This window comes from Bos mutus, chromosome 22 (assembly GCF_027580195.1).
Source record: "Bos mutus isolate GX-2022 chromosome 22, NWIPB_WYAK_1.1, whole genome shotgun sequence".
NCBI classification, from domain to species: Eukaryota; Metazoa; Chordata; class Mammalia; order Artiodactyla; family Bovidae; genus Bos; species Bos mutus.
Window position 1 is genome coordinate 41901339 of NC_091638.1, and position 24740 is coordinate 41926078.

At 45.8% G+C, this 24740-nt stretch overlaps 1 protein-coding gene across 1 annotated transcript in view; it reads left to right on the forward strand.

Moving 5' to 3' along the window:
• The window catches only part of FHIT (fragile histidine triad diadenosine triphosphatase), an 857033-nt gene extending 833547 nt beyond the window's left edge, over positions 1-23486 (forward strand). Inside the window, exon 7 of the mRNA XM_070359638.1 lies at positions 23194-23486. The gene's annotated coding sequence lies outside the window, so the exon portion shown is untranslated. The remainder of the gene's footprint in view (positions 1-23193) is intronic.
• Positions 23487-24740: the final 1254 nt, after the last annotated feature.

The following is a 24740-nucleotide window of genomic DNA, read 5'->3' on the forward strand; positions in this document are numbered from 1 at the left end:
ATGTTTGGCTACAGACCAAACAAATCACCTTCAGTTTTCCCTGCAGCCAGCTGTGGGAAGTGGAAATGGGAGGGAGGCCAAAGAGCACAGGATGAGTAACTTGGAGGCGAGGGACTAAACATAGGCCTAAGATTTCACCACCTGGAGAAGGGAATGGCAAACCACTTCCATGTTCTTGCCTTGAGAACCCCATGAACAGTATGAAAAAGCAAAAAGATATGACACCAGAAGGTGAGCCCCGTGGCTAGGGAGGTGTCCAGAATGCTACTGGGAAAAAGCAGAGCTACACAGGGTGACATGGTTTGGATGGCATCATGGACTCAATGGACATGAGTTTGAGCAAGCTCCAGGAGATAGTGATGGACAGGGAGGCCTGGCGTGCTGCAGTCCACGGGGTTGCAAAGAGTCAGACATGACTGAGTGAACAGCAACACAGATTTTGCCAAGGGCATCACCTCCTATAGTAAGAGAGAGAGACCCGGTGTCGTTCTCTTTAGAGACAAAGGGGAAAGGAAACGTTCCTTTCAGGAAACCTGATCATGGGGTTGGTTAATCTGGTTCTTTGATACCCACTCTCCTCCCTTTTCAAAATGCATTGACGCACCAAATGTTCATACAGTGTTAAGAGGTTCATGGAACTTTCTGAGGTTGGTTAATAAATAGGGCTGTCCTGCAAGACATGGACATACCTAGACTTCACGACAGTATCTGAAATCCAGATATCCTTGTCCTCTCCAGGCTTTCCTGAGTATTCCCTCATCAGCAAGTCAGTGTCAGGCAGAGCCAGTCTGAAGACCCTGGTGCTGCTCACTCTGCACGACCGCACACTTCACAGCACGCAGGGAGGCAGGGACGGCAGGGCTCAGCTCCAAAATGGATGATTACCGCCACCATTACTGAGACTTGATAGACAACATAGGTTCTCTTATTATCCCTCCTTGCAGGTGATGACAAGACTCAGTGATGCTAAGCGCTATTGCAGGGTAATGGCTAGTAAGCGGTGGAGCTCAGATCTGCACGCAGACAGCCCCACCTCCAAGGGCTTTCCCTTCATCTCTTACTGTTCACCTTGGGTAGAAGACCCTGTGGCTCCAGTCAGCACTGCCACCCTCCCCCAGCTCTCCTATATCTTCCACGTTGTGTCTTAAGCCTCTTCTCCTGGTCCGTTGGCCTCCCTGGTTCCTCCGTGAGGACGTCCCTCCCCTGCTGGACTTTGTTACCATTACTGTCAATCCCAGCCACTCGGGTACCTGCCTCCCTGGTCACGCTGCAGCCAGGCCACAGGAGATGCCCCAGCTAGGAAACGGGACTGTGACAGACAACCACCCTCCGCGTAGTGTCTGGTGTGGGAAAACCTAGCAAGCCCTCAGTAAGTAACCAACCCTGTTCTACAGCGTCCTTATGCAGAGGCCTGGATTAATCCTCAGCCTGACCACCACACGACCACAGAGACAAACATTCCCAAACCAGAAACTGTGTCCTCTGCCTCTTGAAACCACCACAGTGCCAACATGGGCTTAGTTGTGCAGAAGACTTTTCCTGATCTTTCCATATACCCCTGAGGGATGCCTTGGTGTTTTGGCCACTCTGAATCCTTGGCTGAGCAGAAGAGTGGCTGCGAGTTGGCAGTTGCTTAAGCAATAGTACAAAGCAGATGCTGCCTTCAGCACTCAGAGGAAGAGCCAGCAGCAGCCTAGGGGTTGTGGATGAAGCCGTGGTGGCCTCACCGTCCACATGACAGATCCCTGGTGAGGTCAGCAATCCTCTGGCTCCCGAATTCAGCATGTGCCCTCTGCTTAGGTGAATTTATGCATCGCCTCCCCGCACAGGGCTGAGTTCCTGGGAAGGTGTTCTGTGACGGCTTTTAGTCTTTGTTCTAAATCACATTAGATGGCAGTGGATCTGCATTTTTTTCTAACTTTGCATTCCTTCCTGAAGTGAAGTGAAAGTCACTCAGTCATGTCTGAGACTGTTTGCGACCCCATGGACTATACGGTCCATGGAACTCTCCAGGCCAGAATACTGGAGTAGGTAGCCTTTCCCTTCTCCAGGGGATCTTCCCAGCCCAGGGATCAAACCCAGGTCTCCCGCATTGCAGGCAGATTCTTTACCAGCTGAGCCACCAGTGAAGCCCTTCCTGGAACACAGTTTCACAGTTTTTTTTCTTTTTAAATTTCCCTCTAGGTATTTAATTCTTGGGTTGGCTGCCTCTCCACACCATTGTATATTATCACTTCCTGTCCCCACTCCCACCCCGGGATGGAATTTAGTGGGGTGTGTTGTTTGTAAAATCTGCAAGCATCGCCCCTGACTGTTAGCAAGTCATAGTGGAGCGGGTCTCCACACCCTGTTGTGTCAGCAGAGATCTTCTGTAATTCATCAAACCCTCCTCTGTGCACACCATTATTTTGTAGATAATTGGCTGCCTCTCATTTACTCAGAACAGAGCACTGCAATTGCAAAGCAACTGAGTCAGCCCAAAACGGCATGATTAGTAGCTACAGATGCACTGTCAAAGCAAAATCTGGACACTAGAATTTTTGAAAAATCACCATAATTTCAGCCACTGGACCACACATATCATATCATATACTCATGGACAGTCGAGGTGGACAAGAAAGGACAGGTTTACTTACTGAGTACATGTTCTGATCACTCAATTGTACCTTTTGAAATCGACCCCATCCACTTAGAAAAAATCTCAGCCTCCTCCACGAGGGTGTCCTCAGCTCTCCAGCCTCCCATGAAAAAGACCCAAGGAGCAGGTCAGACCACTCCTATTTCCTTGTGGAGGAGGAAGAGTAACTTCAGCTCCTTGGCCAATTCAGTGCTAAACCTACGAGGTAAGGCCCATGTTGGGGCATCATCAATACCAGCAAAAGTCGTTGCCATCACTCTTTCAGCCCATCCCCAAATTGATACTTGAAGAGAGTAAGAGATGCCGCCTTGCCCTACTGATACTTTAGTATGATGTTCTAAATCTCTTTAGATAAAGGATCCATCACCTTAAGTAAAGCAAGAAAAGATAGTTTAGTTTGCTTTTTCTTTCTCTGCTGTGCATCTTTCTACTGAATTATGCTGACTCTCCCTTCCTTCTGTGTAGAGTATGTTTACAGAACCAGATTTCAGTAGCAAGGATTTTAAAATTCAGTTATTTGGATTAGCTAAATATAAATCAAGTCCCTATGGTCTAAACTGGGAGTAATAAACCATAGAATCATAGAGACTTTAGAAATAGTAAAATCTACTATCCCATTAAAGAACACTGAGCACCAGAAATTGATGCTTTCAAACTGTGGTGCTAGAGAAGACTCTTGAGTCCCTTGGACTGCAAAGAGATCAAACCAGTAAGTCCTAAAGGAAATCAGTCCTGAATATTCACTGGAAGGACTGATGCTGAAGCTGAAGATCCAATACTTCGGCCACCTGATGCACAGAGCTGACTCAACATAAAAGATCCTGATGCCAGGAAAGAGTGAGGGTAAGAGGAGAAGGGGGAAACAGAGGATGAGATGGTTGGATAGCACCACTGATTCAATGGACATGAGTTTGAGCAAGTTCCAGGAGATGGTGAAGGACAGGGAAGCCTGGCGTGCTGCAGTCCATTGGGTCACAAATAGCTGGACATGACTGAGTGACCGAGCAACAACATCCCATTAAATAATTTTATCATAACTCCAAGGAAAAACCATTTAGTTATACTTTAACCCTCCCTTTTAGAAACAGTTTTTGAAATAAGTCCACCTCATAGTTCCAAAATGGGTTTTTAGTTCAGTTTCATTATTTTTAAAATGTTTTACCAAGATCTAGCTTTCTATAAAATATACCCAATAGTTCAGGCAGAAGCTTTCCAGGCCTCTAAGGGCTAAAGAATCTACAGAACTGTTCATCTGAGGTTTAATTTAACTGTTCATAGAAATGACTCCTGTCCATAGTCAATTTTAACCCTTCTGAATCTTGGAACTACACCATCCATCAGCACAGAGTCCTTTTCAGAACACTGCAGTCCAAATGCCAAAAGGAACTTTTTCAAGTTTCAAGCTTTACTTGTATCTTGTGAGATGATAAAGTCTATCATCACCATCATCCTTATCCTCATCTCATTTCCAGAAATGGATGATTTATCACATGTCAATCTGCATAGTCCCATAAGGCCAAAACCTTCTACAAATATCTACCCACTCCCAAGACTCTTCTTTGTCTACTTGCTTCTCTCTTTCCTACTTTTCGCATTTTGTCTTTGTCTCTGCTGTAAAGGAAGGTGGGGGAGCACAGAAGACCCTCCAAGAGGTCATGGGGGGTTAATATGAAGAAAAGCTATGAAAATTCACCTGAATCATCTTTGACTCATCATTTAATAATAGCTAATATTTACACAATTCACTCCATCCTATGCCTAAAATGTGCCTCAGCCACGTCTTCTATAGGAAGGGCTCCATTATTCTGACATCCCACCGGCACTAACTAAGTTATCATGTGGGCTCGCAACCAATTAATTCAGGATATGCTAGCAAAAGCAGCTCTAAATTGTGCTCCTTCTGGATTTATTTCTTCTCTGAGGATCCAAAAGACACTGCAGTATGTTCTACTATCTCCAGTTTATAATGAGTGGTGAGCCATGAAAACTGCAAGGACCCATCGGCTATGCCAATGCGTAGATGCGTTATGTTGCCTCTGATTTCTATTACACTTTAGAGATAATAAATTATGGAAATGTTTGGTAAGAAATTAGTTCAAGAAGTAATTAAAGAATAAGACCTGTAGGGCAGGCTGTTTTGAGAACACCAGGAAAGAAGTGTGACTTCCATTTCTATTACTAAACAGACCAGACCCAGACACTGAATTAATGGGATTCTGATGTGCTAGTCCCATTCAATTCCTGGAAGAAGCAAAGAAAAAACCACCTCTGGAAGAAAATAATACCATCCAAAATCTTAAATTATTTCTATAAATGTTTTCAAATGAAATGTCCAATACCAGTATACATACGCACACACAACTTATGAGGAGGCAATTTAATATAAACAAGGTTAGAATCACCAGGCAGCCATTAAAATAAATCTGTTTACTTTCTTTTGGAATGAAAAGGACTAGATTATGCCCCCCTCAAAAAAAAATCCGCAGAAAGCTAGAATCTATTAAAAATACAGAGATGATGTGAAAAAGAACCAAATAGAAATTCTGTAACTGAAAAATACAGTAACTCGGTGAATGAATTTAGCAGCCTGAGTTTGGCAGGCAAGAAGAGATTTAGTGAACTTACAGATGAGCCATGAAAATACAGCATCTGGTCCCATCATTTCATCTCAAATAGGGGAAAAAGTGGAAAAACGGTGACAGATTTCATTTTCTTGGACTCTAAAATCACTGCAAATGATGACTGCGGCCATGAAATTAAAAGATGCTTCCTCCTTAGAAGAAAAGCTATGACAAACCTAGACAGCATATTAAAAAGCAGAGACGTCACTTTGCCAACAAAGGTCCATATAGTCAAAACTATGGTTTTTCCAGTAGTCATGTATGGGTGTAAGAGTTGGACCATAAAGAAGGCCAAGCATCAAAGAATTGATGCTTTCTTCTACCTGTGGTGTTGGAGAAGACTGTTGAGAGTCACTTGAACAGCAAGGAGACCAAACCATGTAATCCTAAAGGAAATCAACCCTGAATATTCATTGGAAGGTGCTGAAGCTCCAATATTTGGCCACCTGATGTGAAGAGCTGACTTGTTGGAAAAGGCCTTGATGCTGGGAAAGATTGAGGGTAGGAGGAGAAGGGGATGACAGAGGATGAGATAGTTGGATGGCATCAGCAACTCAGTGATCATGAGTTTGGGCAAGCTTCAGGAGATGGTGAAGGACAGAGAAGCCTGGAATGCTGCAGCCCATGGGGTTGCACAGAGTCAGACACAACTTAGCAACTGGACAACAACAAAATGAAAATATCCCTAAAGAACCATGAAGAGATGAAAGGAGAGTGGCAAAAATATGAGAGGTCAGAAGTATAGAATATACTGAGAAAGTCTAATGGATATGCACAATTCCAAAATAGAATTCTAGTGGAAGGTATACTTAAATAGATAGTAGCTGAGAATTTTTCAAGTCACCAGTCCAAAAATTCAAGAACACTCCAAACCCAGAGTGGGGGTGTAGGCACATCATGATACAACTGCAGAAAATCAAATAGTAGTTTGTTAGATTTAATAGTAAGAAGGAAAAAAAAAAGCTTACTTTCCAAGGAGCAATAATTAGACAAAGGCAACAGCTTTTGTCTAGTGGTAAAGAACCTGCCTGCCAATGCAGAAGATGTAAGAGACGGGGGTTTGATCTCTGGGTCAGGAAGATCCCTTGGAGGCAGGCGTGGCAACCCACTCCATATTCCTGCTTGGAAAGTATACTTAAATATGTAAGTATGTCCCCTCTGGGTCGTCACGGAGCGCCGAGCAGAACTCCCTGTGCTGCACAGCAGCTCCCCACCAGCTGCTTTACACACAGAAGCACATATATGTCAGTGCTACTGCCCCAGTCCGCCTCCCACTCCCCTTCCCCCTGCTGTGTCCATATGTCCGCTCTCTACTTCTGTCTCTATTTTTGCCTTACAAATAGTCATCTGTACCCTTTTTAAAATATTCCGTATGTATGTGTTAATGTACATATCTGTTTTTCTGACTGACTTTTCTCTGATTTTCTGGTCACTACAAATGACCCAGTTTCATTCCTTTTAGTGGCCAAGTACTATTCTATTGTGTATATGCACCACATCTTCTTTATCCAGTCCACTGTTGATGGACATTTAGGTTGCTTTCATGTCCTGGCTATTGTAAATAGAGCTGCAACGAACACTGTGGTGCATGTATCTCTTTGAATTATAGTTTCCTCAGAGTATATGCCCAGTGGTGGGGTTGCTGGGTCGTATGGTACTTCTACTTTTAGTTTTTAAGGCGCCTCCATAGTGTTCCCCATAGTAGCTGCATCAGTTTACATTCCCACTGCCAGTGCAAGAGGGTTCTCTTTTTCCCATATCTAGAGGGGATAATTTACTTTTTGATTATGACTCTTATGCACTTATTGGGAAAAAAGCTAAAAGCTAAACATCTTCCTGGTTATTGCACACATTAAAAAGGAGAAGAGCATATAATGAATGATCTTAGGCCAATAAACTTGAAGGTTGGATTTAAATTCATATTTCTATCTTACCCAAAGTGACACAAAGTGAAAAATAAAATATGAATAGTTTGATAACTATTACAGAACTCGATAGTCAGAAAAGACCCTAATGCTGGGAAAGACTGAAAGCAGGAGAAGGGGACGACAGAGGATGAGATGGTTGGATGGCATCTCTGACTCAAGGGGCAGGAGTTTGAGCAAGCTCTGGGAGTTGGTGATGGACAGGGAAGCCTGGGTTCTGCAGTCCATGGGGTCGCAAAGAGTCAGACACGACTGAGCGACTGGACTGGAAGAACCCAAACCTGAACTAAAACCCATCTCACAAAGACAGCGTTAGGCCCAGACAACTGTGCTGGTGAATTCTACCACACAATGAAGACAGAAGAATCTGAGTAGGATTTTCAGTGAGAATCTTATGACTGCTGGAACAAATTCTGGCAGAGAAAAGGGAAAAAAAAAAAAAGAAAATCTCTCCCAATTCTCAATTTGTTATATGAGTTGCCTTACACACGAACCTGACAAGAACATAACAGAAAGCAGTTGTAGGCTAATTGCACGTGGAAACATGGATGTTAATCTAATGGCTTAGATTAACCTCAGAAACCAAATACCAAACAGATACCTTATGGGTAGATAGACAGGCATACAGATAAACTGCATGTGTGTGTGCACAGTCTATGAAAAGGATGAGACATTATGACCAATGCAACGTGTTTCATGTCTTATGCCTTTCACCAGGCTAATAAAGAATAAACAATACAAGCATCTCAGTAGATGCTGGGAAAGAAAAGACAGAAGCCAACCTCAAACTTAATAAATATAAAAGTTCTAGAAAAACTTGATCTAGGAAGGGATTTATAGTTAAGGATGAAATGTTGAACACTATTCATCTGAGATTACAAATGGGATAAAAATATTCGCCATTAGCTCTGCTGTTTCACAGACTACACAAGGTCTCAGCTAGTGCAGTAAAGCAAGAGCCATAAGTAAAAACTTAGAAGGATTAAAAAGGAAAGAATAAAACTGCTGTTGCTCATAGACAAAATGATACATGCAGAACGTTCCAAAGAATGTACTGAGAGATGATTAAAATTAACCAGAAAGCTTAGCCAGGCCTCTGACTATTAAGTTCTGAATTTCTCAGCTACTGTTGTAGCTCAGCCTGCCATAACAAAATGCCGTAGACTGGGTAGCTTAAATGAAAGATAATTATTCCTCACAGTGCTAGAGGCTGGAAGTCTAAGATAAGGGTGCCAATCCATCTGGGTTCTGGCAAGAGCCCTCCTCCTGGTCTGCAGCCGGCCACCTGCTGACTGTGTCCTCATGTGAGGAAGAGAAGTACACAAAGCCCATCATGGGGCCTCTACCTCATCCACACCCCATCACCTCCTAAAGGCCCTGTGTCCTGTTACATTGGGAGTTAGAGCTTCAACCTGTGAATTTTGGAAGGACACAATCCATAACAGCCACACAGAAAACGAAAAAGATTAAAGTTGGCTTAGATTAACCTCAGAAACCAAATACCAAAAAATAAGAAAATTTATGGAAGTTTCTAGGTAGAAAACGGTAAAATGTTACTAAGAACCATTACTGAGGAATTAAATAAATGGAGATAAGAGTGACTCAATTTTATAAAGACTCAAGTCTTCTCAGATTTACCTATAAATTCAGTGCTACTCACATCAAAATTCCTGTAATTTTTGTTGGTGGTAATGGGTTTCTTTTTTTTTTCTTTTTTTGTAAAGATTTAAAAGTTAATTCTAAAATGCTTATGGAAATGTAGCCTGAGACTATTAAAAAAAAAAAAAGACAGAAGCACAGGAGGGCTTACTCTAAAGGATACTGACTTGTTATAGGGCTACAAAAGCTAAGACAGCATGATGTTGGAAAAAGGATAGACAGACTGATGAAATAAGACAGAAAGCCCAGAAACAGATCCAGGCATATGTGAATGCTTGATATAAGATAAAACTGACACCCAAGAACTATGGGGAAAGGAAAATCTTTCCAATAAATCATTCTGGAAAAATTGGATATCCATGTAGAAAACCCATCAACTATATCCCACCTCACACCATTTACAAAAGTCAATTCCAGGTGGATTATAGTTCAAAGTCTGAAGTGCAGCTTTAGAAGGGAATATAGGAAAATATTGTCATGGTCATGCTATAGGGAAAGACTTTTTAAATATGATACAAAAGCATTATTATAAAAAAGATGGATAAACTAGACTACATTCAAATTAATTTTGTTTATGAAAAACACCATTAAGAGAGTAAGAATGAAAAATGCAAGATACAGAGTGGGAGAAGGTGTTTGCCACATTATGAACAATGAAGGGCCAGTATCCATAAGACAGTATTATTTAAGAAAAAGAAAAAAATGTATAAGCCACTTAGAGAAAGTCAACAGCCCAGTAGAAACTATAAAACCATTTGAATATGCACTTTGTAGAAAATTGGTTTTGGACTGGCCAATAATCTTTAGTCATCAGGGAAACATAGTTTAAACACAATGAAATACCACTGTATACCCACAATAGCCAAAATGTTAAATGACTGACAATATCAAGTGTCTGCAAGAATGTAGAACAGAAACACAAAAGAAGACATACTGCGTGACTGTGTTCAAATCAAGTTCACAAACAGGCAAAACTCAATTATAGTGTTTAGAGATACATTTATTTAGGAAGTAAAATTATAAAGGAAAGCTAAGATTCCATCACCATAAAAATCAGCCCAGTGGTTATCTTTGTGGAGGAGGCAAGAAGGAGCCTGTGAAGAGGAGTGTGGGCTGGGAGGGTAGAAGGGCTGGCAGTGTTCTGTTCCTTGTCACGGTGGTGGCAAAACACGTTTGCTTTATATTAATTCTATAAGCTATATAAGTATATATAGTGTGTATATGTGTGTGTGTGTGTGTATAAACACTTTTCTGCATATGTTATATTTCACAGTTATTGTTAGTCGTTAAGTCGTGTCTGACTCTTTGGGACCCCATGGACTACAGCCCACCAGGCTCCTCTGTCCATGGGATTCTCCAGACAAGGATACTGGAGTGGATTGCCATTCCCTTCTCCAGGGATCTTCCCAACTCAGGGGTTGAACCCGAGTCTCCTGCATTGCAGGTGGATTCTTTACCATCTGAGTCACCAGGGAAGCCCATATTTCAACGGTAAAAAAAGGGCTATATATAAATCAGATACATGAAAAATTTTGAGTTAAGGAGAAAAGGCAGGAAGAGATTGACTCTAATGTATGGTCTAACTGCTGGCTGGATATTCAGCTATTCCAGAATAAGTTTAAACAGAAAAGAACAGTTGTCGCATATAATCTTCACAGACACTTTGCTCCTGAAACAGAGCAGGGTTATATGTTCCACCCCGCCCCCCTCAACCACATATCCTCAGCCTGCCTTTTGTCTGTGAAGAAAACTTTAGCCAAAGAATAAGTTTAATCAGAGAAATGAGAAAATACCAAAACAAAGGAAAACAGTCAAACAGGTCAAAACAATAATAGTTTAGTCTGTAAACAGTCAGGAGCCTTTAGTTCCTCCAGTGCTATAGATAAAATTCTGTGAGCTGTCTTACAGATATTGAAACCCTCACCAGGGGGAAGAAGTTAACTACACGATGACCGGACTGTAGCCATGACATAAGCTGCCACAGTTCCAAGAACTGGCCTCAAGGAAATGGAAACAAACTGACCCTGGAACTGAAGATTAATGGTACTTAAGACAATCGAGATGACACTGATCAGACCACCCATGACCAGCGTCAACACGACTGCCAGAGCTAACTGTGCTGTTTCTGCATGTAGCCCCCTCCCTCTGTCTGTAAAAGCTGTTGTCCACTGCTCGTCATTGAGGGTTGCAGGGGGCGGGGAGTCAGCCTTTGGATAGGAGCCCGCCCCCAGGTTGCCAGCCTCCAAAATAAAGCAAACTTTCCTTTCCACCAGCCTGGCCTCTTTATTGGCTTTTGAGCAGCGAGCAGCCAGACCCTACATTCAGTTACATTACTGCATCTGAGTCCATTCTCCTCTCGGCCACCCTCCCAGACTTGAAGGGACCACACTGGCCTAGAAGATCATCATTTCAGGAGCTGAGCAGGAAAAACCAGCACTGACGCTGCTTCATTTTTCATGATCCTTGATGATACCACTTATGGTGATCTCATTATGGGCAAGTTATACGAAGCACTTCACAGGTTTTATCTCAGTGAAATCCCACAGCCATCGTCTAGTATCGTCCCAGTGTTCAGATGTAGAAACTGAAGCTTAAGATTGCTCTGGGACTTTTCCCAGGACTCCCAGATTATACATGGAGAGTTAGGGCCACCCAGACTGTCTGACTCTGGAGCCCACACTTACCTTTACACTAAAATTGGTGGTTCAGGAAACCACCTGGAACCTACTTGTCCTGGAACTTCAGGAAAAGTACCAGTATTCGGTGATTTCTGTGCTGGGGGCTTTGTGTAGGTTACTTTATCCACTTATCACAACCACCCTGCCAAAGAGACAGTGCTGCCCTGGTCCCCTTGGCAACAACAATTATGGACTGAATATTTGCCTGGAAGATACAACTGCATTTGAGGAAGAGGAGTGGATCACCGTTACTCAGCCCTGGACCACTTGGGATCAGTGAGGACTCCCAAGGGCTCCATTCAAGACCTTCAGTTTTGAGTTTTCTTTAGAGATAGGGGGTTTTCACCAAGGGTCTGTAATTAGCCCTTGGATTTCAAAACATTTAGAAAACTGTTGAGAGGGTCAAGCAGAAAATAGGACAGGTGTAGCAGACATGGGACTTGGTAACTGCCAGTCTCATCCAGAAAGCACAGCTGTAGGTGTTGTGTCGACCAGTTAGCCAAGGCAACTTCTCCGCCATGTGGTGTGTGGACTCAAGGGTGATATGGACTAGACTTCAGGCTTCTGGCAGTCATCTTGCTCCTCATTTGGAAAAGCAATGCAGGAGAAGCCTCCAGAGGAAAGGGAGACAAAAGATAAACCGAGGAGAGGAATTCTCACAGCAACTGAGAATGCATGTGACTGCACTCTGAGCAAGTCGGCAGTGCAGTGTCAACCCTACCTGGGGTCAAATCCATTTCCCTCCCTTATCCCATTGTGATGTAGTTGACTTGGTGTCAATTCTGTCTCACCTCCCATGCCCACAGACAATTACATGCCCTCCGAGAGCCACCCCCATGGTGTAGGATTAGCCAATCAATTTTAATGCATCTTTAAGAGATTTTTCCAAGTGTGCAAGTCAGTGCATAAGATGATAGATCACGTAATAATTAAAGCATTAAAAGAGCCCAATTGAGGATTCTCTTTCCGCTAGCAGATATCTTTAGGTCAAGAAGGGCTATAAAAACCGGCAGATCATTTTCATTCCTTTAAGACAGGCAAAAAAAATGACTTAGAATGTAATTAGATGTTCTTAGCAAATTTCCTCTGCTAGCGCTCCATACCATATTCCAGTGAGGCTCCAAAAAAAATAGTACAGAACTGTGGACATTTTGAGCTGCAAGCTGATGGGGTGGTATTGTTTTGGAGAAATGAAAGCCCATGATATTGCAAGAGTCATTTTTTTAATTAGAAATGATAAGCCAGAGTCACGGAGAGCTATGGGAAAGGGGAGCATTCTACCAGGCAGAATGCCAGTCTGGGCTGCTCAGGGCTCCTCTCAGAACTCTGCCCCCTCTCTTATCTCTCTGTGACTCCTGCAAATTCCAGAGTTATCAATTTGAACAAGGAATATGTGCAATGAAGTGCATCAGCATTTATCTGTGACACCCCTATCAAGAACTTGCTTTATTACTCTCTTTTTAAGGGTCTCTTATCTATTGGGGCAGTTCATTGGGTTTTTTTTTTCCTTTAAGTTTGAAGATATTGTTTATGGTTAATTTTTATTTCTTTAATCTTTCAAAAGAATGATACTTAATGGAAATGAAAAGTCGTGTAAGAGTTTAACAGAAAATTATTTTCAGTAAAGCCTAAGAACTCCTCTCATTATGGATGAGGTTTCATGATACTGCAGTTAAAAATATACCTTCTTTATACAGACTATTTTAACTGTTGACTGTGACTCTTAAAATGCACGTCTATACCCTCAATCAGGGTTCCCATGGTGGCTCAGCGATAAAGAATCCACCTGCCAATGTAGCCTGAGCCAGGAAGATCCCCTGGAGAAGGAAATGGCAACTCACTCCAGTATTCTTGCCTGGGAAATCCCATGGACAGCGGAGCTTGGCAGATGGTGGTCCATGGGGACACAAAGGAATCAGACATGACTTAGCAACTAAAATTACAGCAACATACCCTCAAACTCACCCAAGGTCATAAAAAAAGAACGAACATATTAAAATAGTAAATCTGTTAAGATTGCAATCCTTTTAATGGGCCATCAGGTCATGTTCCTTCCCCATACTTTGTAAAGCCAGCCAGCCAGGCCTAATCACAGTGGGTCGTATAGGCCATAGCCAGTGACTTAGGATAAAATCCAGCCTCATGGGCCCAACTCTCCCCCATACGCTTGCTTCCAGCTTTCCTGCTTCCTTGCTCTTACGAGGTTCTATCACAGAAGCTCCCACCTCAGGGCCCTGGCATTTTTTGGCCCCCATGCCTGGAATTCTTTTTTTTCCTTCTTCCATTCAGTATTCAACTCAAACGTCCACCCACTCAGAAAGGCCTTCCTCAAGTGCCCAATCTCAAGCAGAGCCCCATTTCCTCCTTAAACTTGCCTCATTTTTCTTCACAGTGCTCAGCGTCACCTGTCATCATATTATAGACTCATTGGTTTGTCTGTATCTTCCACTAGCAAGCAAGTGTCTGAGGACAGGGCCATTGTCTTTGGCATTTAGAACAGCCCCTGGCATCTCATGGGTGCTCAGAAACACTGAGTGAATGCATGAGCGACTATAGTTCTGTAGCATCTAGACCTTTCTCTGGACCAGGTACTATGCTAAGTGCATCACCTGTATCGTCTTCAATCCTTAGAACAATTCTGTGACATAGATGCTGTTTTCCTGTTTTGTAGATGATGGAACTGAGGCCCAGATAGGCAATTTGATAAAGATAACACATAAGTCAGAGGCCTAACTTGAGTTAGCACAGCTGCTTAAATACTAAATCAACTCTGTAGACATTCCCAGGGCTCCCCTTGCCCCCTGACCAGCTTCCCTGTGTTTCCAGAGCCTGGGCCCTGGGCTGCTGTCTCAGAGCCATGTTGACCAACAGGATGAGAATGTGAGCTACACATGTCCTTTGACATTTTCCAGAAGCTAGATTAAGGACTGCTGCTGCTGCTGCTGCTGCTAAGTTGCTTCAGTCGTGTCCAACTCTGTGCGACCCCATAGACGGCAGCCCACCAGGCTCCCCCGTCCCTGGGATTCTCCAGGGAAGAACACTGGAGTGGGTTGCCATTTCCTTCTCCAGTGCACGCATGCATGCTAAGTCACTTCAGTCGTGTCCAACTCTGTGCAATCCTATGGACAGCAGCCCACCAGGCTCCTCCATCCACAGGATTCTCCAGGCAAGAATACTGTAGTGGGGTGCCATTTCCTTCTCTGAGATTAAGGACAAATTAGTGTTAATACATTTACCCCATATATCCAAATATTCTCATTTCACTATCTTAATAATATAAAAAATCATAATATAAAAATTACATAAGCATAAAAAAAAATGTGGTGCTTTATGTCCTTTGTTTAGAGTCAGTCTCTGAAGGCCAGTAGATACCTGTTTCCCCAGCCTCCATTCAGACAAGCCACGTCTGTCAGGGCTTGCTACCCACGTGTGCCTGCTGGCTGCCACCACGTTGGACACTGCAGTGTTGAGAAGGGGCTGATCTCTGCAGTTAGGCGGGTCTGGGTCCAGTCCCACTTACTGTGTGACCTCGTTCCAGCTGTAAACTGGGGCTCTGATATCCACCCCACGGGACTTATGGGAAGATTAAAGGAGTTTTCCACACGTAGGCCTGCACACCCCTGAGCACAGCAGCTGGCCAACTGACACCCTGGATGGATGGGTTTCCCTCCCACCTAGGAAAGAGCAGCCTTGGGGCCCCTCACCTCACTCCAGTTGAGCCTCCTGAGCCTCTGTCCCCACTGTCTGCCAGGGTGGGGAGGTCTGCAGTGGGAGGGACATAGTCGGGGAGAAAGGCCCCAGGCCGAGGCCTCGTCTCCTGGACCATCCCGCTGAGCTCTGGAGTAGAGCTGAGCCTTCTAGCCCTCGTGTAAGGGGCCCTGCATATGCCCTCCCACCCTCAGGGGCTCTTGTCCTAGACTAAATGGCCCTTAAATCCCCAAAGTGAGTGATCAGCTCTATCAGAGGCGCAGAAAGCTTCCATCTCTCTACTGAGAAAAATCAGAGACTACATTTTTGGGCTGGAAGGGACTTTAAAGAACATATAATTCAACCTGTTGTTTTACAAAGGAAGAGACCGTGGCCTGGAGATCGGCTGTCAGCTGCCCGGGTGCACACAGTGACGCACAGGATTACAAGCCGACCCTCTGTACTTACAGTCCATCTGAACATACACAGCGGAGGAGCCACACAGATGCGCCCGTGCGGGCGGCCGGTGCCCTGTCTGGGCCGCGTCATCTTTGTCATTTCATCGTCTGCATTCTGCTCTGAGCACTAGATCCTCAGGAGGCGCGGGGTAGTGGACAACAGCCTCTGTTCCCTACACCCTGCAGTGGTGTCTTCGTCAAGGGTTTGAACCCTTGCTCTTTGGGTGCCATACACAGCTTGCAAGCAATGCACTTCTTTGTGAGTAACAGGTAAACCATAACCTATTTGACCATCAGTTTCTCAGCAATACAACATTAAACACATCATCTCTGTTTTTGGTGAGAGGCTCTGCTTCAGGTTATAGACTTTTATCCATTTGCCTAAGGATTTTTTTTTCTTTTTCTGGATTGTAATCTCAGCTCACACACAAGGCAAAGGCAACAGAGTTCTGTCAACCTCAGTACCTTTTAAAGGGTGGAAAGGAAAAAAAATAATAATAACCCCATTAGTCTGTTAAATGTGCTGAACCCCGACAGAGTCTCACTGTGACAATTCTTGAGTGTTTGTCTGTAATCCCTCAGCAAATACACCTTTTATTCAACTATGGAGTCGTAGACACTCCAGACGCAAGTGCCACTAATTAAATAACACACTCAGCAAACCCTCAGAGCCATTCATTACCCAAGGTGTCCTGCTCCATGCTCGGCTGGAAAATTCTCTTCTAACGGGAGCGCACAACTAGAGTGGAGGAGAGTGCTGAAGGAAGGTGACCCTCAAAAGCACGATAAGAAGCAGTCCCTGCCAGACAGAGTAAATGAAACAGCACGCAGGCCTCCTAGCCTCGCCTCTGCCCCTCAGAGGGTTTCAAGGGAGGGAATGTGTTTCACATTGTAGGGACTTTCTTTCTCAAAATTAGTTTCTTTCATGAAAGATGGAAGTAAATATAAAGTAATCCTTTTTCATTTCAACTTGAGTCTTGGGGAAAGGTAATATCAAGCTGCAGATTTAGAGACAAATAAAGAAGCCAGTTCTTCATAAACTCTGTCTGGATGAGAAAGCCTTTTAGGGAGAGCCTTTTCAAGGCACAGATACAAGGAGGTGATGTCAATGGACCAAAGAAGGGAGAGAAAAGCCTTACTACCTTCAAGCGGGACATGAGAACCTGCCCAGAGAGCAGCAAGCGTTGCCTAGGGCTGGGTTCACCAAGCCTGGAAGTGGGTGTAGTCACGTTTGCCAGGACAGGATGGGATCAAAGTGGTGACCAGCCGTGCGGGGCTGCACAGTCACTCACAGCCACGAGCGCTGGCATTGTGTTTCTTGCATAGTCACTATCCTTGGCGTTTGACTTATCCCTTCAGAGAGCAAAGTGACAATGCTGAGCCTGTGGCCACTCAGCCTGGGGATGGGCCTGGCCTCGCCGCAGGGCAGAGAGAGGTCTGCGCCTCCCCTCCTGAGGGGGCTGGCCACATGGTGCCCGGGCTGCTTTCTGTACCCACTTCGAGATGACAAACACACAGGACTGGGAAACAGACCTCCCCGTACCTTGTTTAAAGGGAAGTTAATTAACACCCTCTAGTAGTTGGAAGCTGTTATTAATCCGCAGAGGGACAATTTTGAGTGAGAAAACATGCTGGAATCACCCTGCTCTCTCGAGTCCGTCCCCACATCTCTGGGTTTCCGGCGCCTGCACTTGGGTGGAGTAACCCCTTCCTGCCTCCAGGCAGAAGGACAATTGCATCACCTCGGTTACTAATCAGAGCTGCTCTCTGATCCTTGTCCCTTCTCCCCCAGCTTCTTTACCTACACGCTGTAAGAGATTGCCACCAGCGGCTCTTGTGGTCCAATTTCTCAGACCAAGTTTATTAAGAAAAAATCTGAGAAGCAGGGGTCAGGGTGCCTTCTCTTAGAAAGTTGCTCACCTTGTTTTCAGTGTGAGTGGGATGACTGTCCATGCCTGTCTGCCCCGTACACAGGCCTGCTACAAACCAAGAGCTACTTTTATAACAGAGAACTGTCACAGAGGAATTTTATGTTAGTGTCTCATGGCTTTGTTTTGTGCGTGAGTGTAGTTATTTTGTTGTTGTTGTTTTTTATTGCAAGATATTTGCTTTACAATATTGTGCTGGTTTCTGCCATACATCAACATGAATCCGCCACAGGTATATATGTCCCCTGCCTCTTAAACCTCCCTCCCATTTCCCACCCCATCCCACCCCTCTAGGGAGTCACAGAGCTCCGGGTTGAGCTCCCTGTGTCACAGAGCAGCATTCCCACTGGCGATCTGTGTTGCACAGGATAAAGAACGCTTCCACGCTGCTCTCTCCACTCGTCCCAGCCTCTCCTTCCCCACTGTGTCTGCAAGTCTGTCCTCTATGTCTGTCTCTCCACTGCTGCCCTGCAATTAGGCTCATCAGGACTATTTTTCTAGATTCCACACACGTGTTAATATACAATATTTGTCTTTGTTTTAAAACCATTTCTGCGTCAGCTTTGGGAAGGAAGGAAAATGAGTTTGTTCATTCACTCTTTGAGGCAAGAGGCATTACTTTTGATGGACAATACTTGCCCTGCACATGTGGCTCTGCTAAGAAAGCAGAGGACAGACAACCAGAGTAGAGGCTGAGTATTTGCCACGGAAGCCTCCTGAAACCTGTCTCCAGTACCTACATGGCTTTGGGGCTTTCAGAGCATTCTATTGGGAGCACACTTTGGAACTGGCCTGAAGGCTTCATGCCCAGTAATTCCCCACCAGAGAACTAGGCCACACTCTAGATAGTTAGATCAGAGTCTCTGAGGGTGGAGGGGAGGCCTGGCTGTGTTTAGACCTCCCTAGGGCATTCCCACAGAGCAGCACAGGATAGAAACAGTATCCTAAAGAAAGATGACAGCGGATTGCATGTTTATGGTCCCAAGTGTTCCCTTCACACTCTACCCAGTTAGAACGAAATTAAAAGGCTCTTGCTCCTTGGAAGAAAAGCTATGACAAACTTACACCACATATTATTGTAAAGTAATTAGCCTCTAATTTAAAAAAAAACAAAAACAAAAAAAACCCAGAGACATCATCTTGCCTAAAAAGGTCCATAGAGTCAAAGCCAAAATGGCAACCCACTCCAGTATTCTTGCCTGGAGAATCCCATGGACAAAGGAGCCTGGCAGGCAACAGTCCATGGGGTCACAAGAGTAGGACATGACTTAGCAACTAAACCTAAATCACCACGGTTTTTCCAGTAGTCATGTATGGATATAAGGGTTGGACCATAAAGAAGGCTGAGTGCCGAAGAATTGATGGTTTCAAACTGTGGTGCTGGAGAAGACTCTTGAGAGTCCCGTGGATAGCACAGAGATCAAACTGGTCAATCCTAAAGGAGATCAACCCTGAATATTCATTGGAAGGACTGAAGCTGAAGGTTCAATACTTTGGCCACCTGATGTGAAGAGCCAACTCACTGGAAAAGACCCTGATGCTGGGAAAGACTGAAGGCAGGAGAAGGGGACGACAGAGGACGAGATGGTTGGATGGCATCACCGACTCAATGCACATGAGTTTGAGCAAACTCCAGGAGATGGTGAAGGACAGGGAGGCCTGCCTTGCTGCAGTTCACCGGGTCACAAAGAGTATGACACAACTTAGTGACTGAACAGCGAACAAAGACAACCAGTTAGGTCACCTGGGGGCAGCTCCCATCCAGGTTCCTCTCTAGAAAGAGAGTGATCTGTTCTCTTAGTTTCAAAGCAGAAGGCCCGTCTCCCTTGGCCCTCTAGGATGCAGGAGGGATGGGGTCAAGAGGAGGAGCCTCCTTTACTGACACAGTAAGACGAGGTTGACTTGAACACACACACAGAGGTTGGATCTGTTTAAAACAAAGGATTCTGCCCTTTTTTTGTGTGTGTGAAGAGAGACTTTATGGAGCCTGGTGACTCCCACATATTAAGGGGAAGTCGGGAGTGATTCATTCAGACCCCAGCTGGGATCCCTTGACCCCCTGCACTCACCCTGCACTCACTCAGTCACGACAACAAACTGAAGATGGATTCTAGAGACTCTCCTGAAGCTTTTAGGGAGAGATGGGTGAAGAGCCCACAGCAGGTCTTAACTCAGAACCTAACTGAGGGCTTCCCTGGTAGCTTGGTGGTGAAGAATCCGCCTGCCAATGCAGGAGACTTGGCTTCGATCCCTTATCTGGGAAGATTTCACACACCATATAGCAGCTAAGCCCATGCACCACAGCTACTGAGCCTGTGTTCTAAAGCCTGTGCTTCACAGCAAGAGAAGCCACAGCAACGAGAAGCCCACGAACCACAAGTAAAGAAAAACCCTTGCAGCAACGAAGACCCAGCAAAGCCAAAAATAAATAAATAAATAAAATTATATATATATAAACTTATTTAAATTTTCTCCATCAGACTAGTTTACTTCCCTTCCTAATTCAAAGGTCCCCTCCCCAAAGATCTCTTCTACCAGCCAGGGCCACGGGGCCTCCCTTCTGCTGTCACTCCCTGCTTTGCAAAACCAAGCCCTGCTCTGACCTTGGTGATGTCACCGCTTCCTCCTCCTCGTGGGGGAGGGGATATTCTCAGCTCATCTGCCCTGTGCTTCTTAGGAACACAGAAATATTTGAAAGGCACGTGTTCAGCGGGGAGATCAGTCAAACTTCAGACATTCTGGGCTCCTGTTCTCGGAAACTCCAGAAGCCCCCGTTTTCTGGACTGCTCACCTGGCACCTGATGACCTCCTGTCTTGCCTCCCCCCCGGGTGAGGTGGTTCCCCAAAGGAGCCGGGAGCACTCTGAGGATCTCATTATTCACATCTGCACCCTCCTGAGAACCTCCCTCGCGCTTCAGTATACACCTTTGTTGATATGCCCATATAAACACGGAAAATACTACCGTCTAAAGGTGAGATCAAAAGGGAAGTGGAGACACACAGGGTGCTGATGTGTGAGGTCCGACCAGAGGATGGCGCGGGGCGAGTACGTCGCCCGCACGCACCCTCTTCGACAATGAGGCTGACTCTCCCTGTGTATCTGAGCGCTGACTTCCACTTGCTTTGGCGTTTCCTGGGTCCCTGCTGCCTGGTGGCCCTGACCGGCAGCTCCATCCAGAGCATGCACAGCGGTGAGGACGACCGAGGCTCACAGCGGCGGGCCCATCCGACGTGCCAGCACGGCGCTGAGCCCCTGTGTGTGTTCCCCCTCATTCCTCCCCATCACCCCACCACGCACGCGTCATGCCGCCTGGAGACACACAGCCAGGAAATGACACGCCCCACGTCTCAAAGTTCAGCCTGTTCACTCGCTGTCTCTGGCATGAGAAGTGGACCCTGTGCCCCACGAGCTTCCGGACGAGTAGGAGACAAGGAGCTGCTGAAGACAGAGCCTCAGCGGCCAGGCGGACTGTGTGAGTGCCACGTTTGTGAACAGGATACGTGCAGGAGGCGTCGGAAGTGCACGGACAGGAAGCCTGCTCGGGAAGGGACACGGGCATCCAGGGAGGGGCAGCAGTCCCAGGGCTGGCGCTGGGAAGGGCGGGCGAAGGAAATAACCCGGGGCCGCGCTGTTCCAGAGACCAAAAATAAAACCGAGGGAAACTTCTAGGACATAAATTTTCCCTGGACAGGCGAGGCGGAGGAAGAGAAAGGGTACATCCATTTCCAGGCCTGCACAGGTGCCTCTGACTCTAAGTCAGTAATTGTTCAAAGACCAGGGTGATGATGAATGACTGGGAGATGACCCATGTGTCCCGGGGAGATGGGCGGTGCTGGGAACCACTGGGGAGGATCCAAGTGTCAGACGACAGGGAGACAGGCCCCCTTCTGCGGGGTCAGGAAGAGTGCAATACCCGCCTCACTCACAGACATCGGGACCTGGGGAGGCAGTGAGTGTACCCTGAGCTAAAACATGAAGGCTGAAGCGGAAGTGACTGTGCTGCTGTGTTCTGGATCCCAGAAGGGAGCCGATGTAATTCCAAAGGAAGGCCCTGCCTGCCCTTTGCTTTCTGCCTCTCTCACGAACTTGCAGAAAATGTATAGCGCTGGACCCACTAACAACTCACTCCATGAGGCTGAAGTGGGTGCTGGTGTGTCATTTCCGGTGGGTTGAATGGGCCTGTATTGAGCATATCCTTGAAGTACACACTGGAGTTGGCCGGCAGCAGGGCTTTGCACGTAGGCCTCCCACGTGTTGTACTCAAAGCCATAAGTAGCAAACAGGAAATGAAAAGCTATGTAAATCTTCACTCAGGTCTCTGGAAAACCCCAAGGGGATGTCTCTTTGCACTTCTGAAAAATGTTTCTCAAAATCTCTTCATCTATCACATCTGTGGTAGCTGCCCCAACATGTCCTAAGAGCCCCTTTCTTTCAGCTTCCCTCAAACTATGGAATCTAGGCTGTAGAATTCTCCTCTTTCTTCCCTTCTTACTTAAATTTCTGTTTCCTGAAATGGTCTGCCCTTTCCAATTCCTTCAAGCAAGCAGTCCCAGCTAGTCTGACTCCTGACCACACCCATGTTGATTTCAGTCGCTCAGTCGTGTCTGACTCTTTGCGACCCCATGAATCGCAGCACGCCAGGCCTCCCGGTCCATCACCAACTCCCAGAGTTCCCTCAAACTCATGTCCATTGAGTCGGTGATACCATCCAATCATCTCATCCTCTGTCGTCCCCTTCTCCTCCTGCCCTCAATCTTTCCCAGCATCAGGGTCTTTTCAAATGAGTCAGCTCTTCGCATCAGGTGGGCAAAGTATTGGAGTTTCAGCTTCAACATCAGTCCTTCCATGTAATAACCATGTAACTAATCGCAGTAACTAAGGCCCAGGAGCCGAGGCTCCAACAAGTTCTCCTCCAGGGTGAAGAGGGTGTCAGAGCTGTGAAATGCATTTCTGTGACCTAGGAATAAGATGAGAGGGCTTCCTCCAACTTTCCTTCTTTATAAGTGTTACTCATTTGCATGAGGCCCAGCCTAAATCCTTCAGGTAGCTCGCCTTGCAGCAAAGCTGATTCCGCACACTACAGACGTACGAGCTCAAGAATTCCCCAGTCCGGGGGCAGGTGCCTTGGACTCATATGGAAAACTTGTTAACAAGCACAGATTCTTGGCCTTCTCTCCACACCTGCTAATTCAGAATGTGGACAGACTGGGGAAATCTGTGTTTTTAACAAGCTTCCTGGGTACTCGTGATAAAGGCTCTGCTTGGGAGTCTCTTCTGACCTAATTCAAGGTCTGAATTTAGTTCATTTGCTATGTAAGATGTGTGTCCAGAAAACAAATTAAGAGACTGTGCAGCTGACCCCTGGGGCCTGGGCTGTGGACAGAAAGCATAGAGCAGGGATCCAGGGAGCATGGCATTAGCAGGGCTGGAGTCCGCCCACACCCCGTCATATACCTGCATCTATGTGGCTTCAAGTAGCATGTTAATGGCCATCTGAGAGATCGGCAGTGAGCAAACTTACCTTGTGTTTATTGCCATGATTTTAAAAATGCTATTTGTTCTCACTAAATGTCTGGTTTTATGTCCTGTCATTTCCAGGCACGGAAGGAACAGGAACAAATCCCCAGGCATAAGGAAACGGGCCTCATGCTTCAGGGCCCTGTGGCCTTGGAAATGCAGCTAAGCAAACTTTATTACATCCTACAATTCGACAGCCTTTTGCAAAGCATTTTATTATGCTTGTGGAAGCCAAAGGGGTTATGTTTCAATCACCGTGACTGACAGGCTGCCTTCAAGATCACAGCACCCACTTGCCCTTCCATACTTGCTCAGATACGTACTTAGAATAGAACTTTTCTAACTTGTCCCTTGGCCTGGATGGGAAATAAAAATGCTCGTTAAAATATTTATCTTGCGTGTTGGCTAACTGAAAAATCTGACGTTTGGGGACCTCACAAATGAGCATATTGATCGCTCAGACCCGCCGTGCTTCTTGTAAACCAAAGGTCTGCTAAGGCTGAGAGAAGATTTAGAGAGTTTCCGCAGAGGTAAGTAAGATAGGAGGAGGAGGAATGTACACCCTTCCCTTGGTTATATTCTCTTCTCGCCTTGGGTGCCGAGAGACAGAGCTGACAGAGCCTAAGGAGGCAAAATCAGCTTCAGGACACTGATCAATACGGTATGTGCAGATCGGACTCCTTGGTCTGGGCGCTGGAGTGGCGGGAACACAAGGATAAGAATGGGAAGGTTCTCAGTGTTGGTGTAGGAAGCACGCCCCTTGCCCATGACAGTCAGTTTCTTCAAGGAAGGACGACAGAAGCAGGCCCTTTCTTTCCTCTGGCAGATTAATAAAATGGGATTAGAGTTTATAGAGGAAAATAAAACATACCAGTAGCATTCTACAAGGAACCAAAGGCAGGATTTTTCTTCTTCACAAAAAGCCTCCTTGAGAATCTCTTGGCTTACGGACTGCTCTGACCGTGACGCCATCCCCAGTGCGGTGTGAGTGTTTCCTGTGACTGCTGTGACAAATTCACCCCAAACTAGGCAGCTTAGAACAGCAGAAGTGTGCCCCGTCCCAGTTGTGGAGGCCAGACGTCCACAGTCCTGCCAGGCTGGGCTCCCCCGGAGGCTCTGGGAGTCTCTCTGCAGAGGTTCCGCTGGCAGCCTCGGAGTTCCTTGGCCTCCCCCTCGTCTCACCTCTCTCTCACACCCGCTGCTGTTCTCTGTGTGTCTCCCCGTGTGCCTCTCTTATAAGGACACTTGACATTGGACTCAGAGCCCACTTGGATAATCCAGAATGGTGCCCTTAAGATCTTAACAGCCTTACCTCCATTACGTCTGCAAAGCCTCCTTTTCAAAATCAGGTGACATTTACAGATTCCAGGGGTGTGGCATGGACATAGCTTTTAGGCGTCTACCATTCAACCCACTGCTTTGACTGTTTCTGACACAGTGTAAGCCAGCAGACTGAGCATGACGGAAACGCATCTTGTTTCCAGTCTCCTTGAACGTCCTCGCCAAAGCCTGAATTATTCATCATTGGCAGTGACTTCTTGAGACCTGGGAGCCTTTGGTTCCCAAGCCTAGCTGAAAGTAGAAAGCCCTGCTGTCTGAACAGGATGTGTTCAGAAGATAAAATGCCA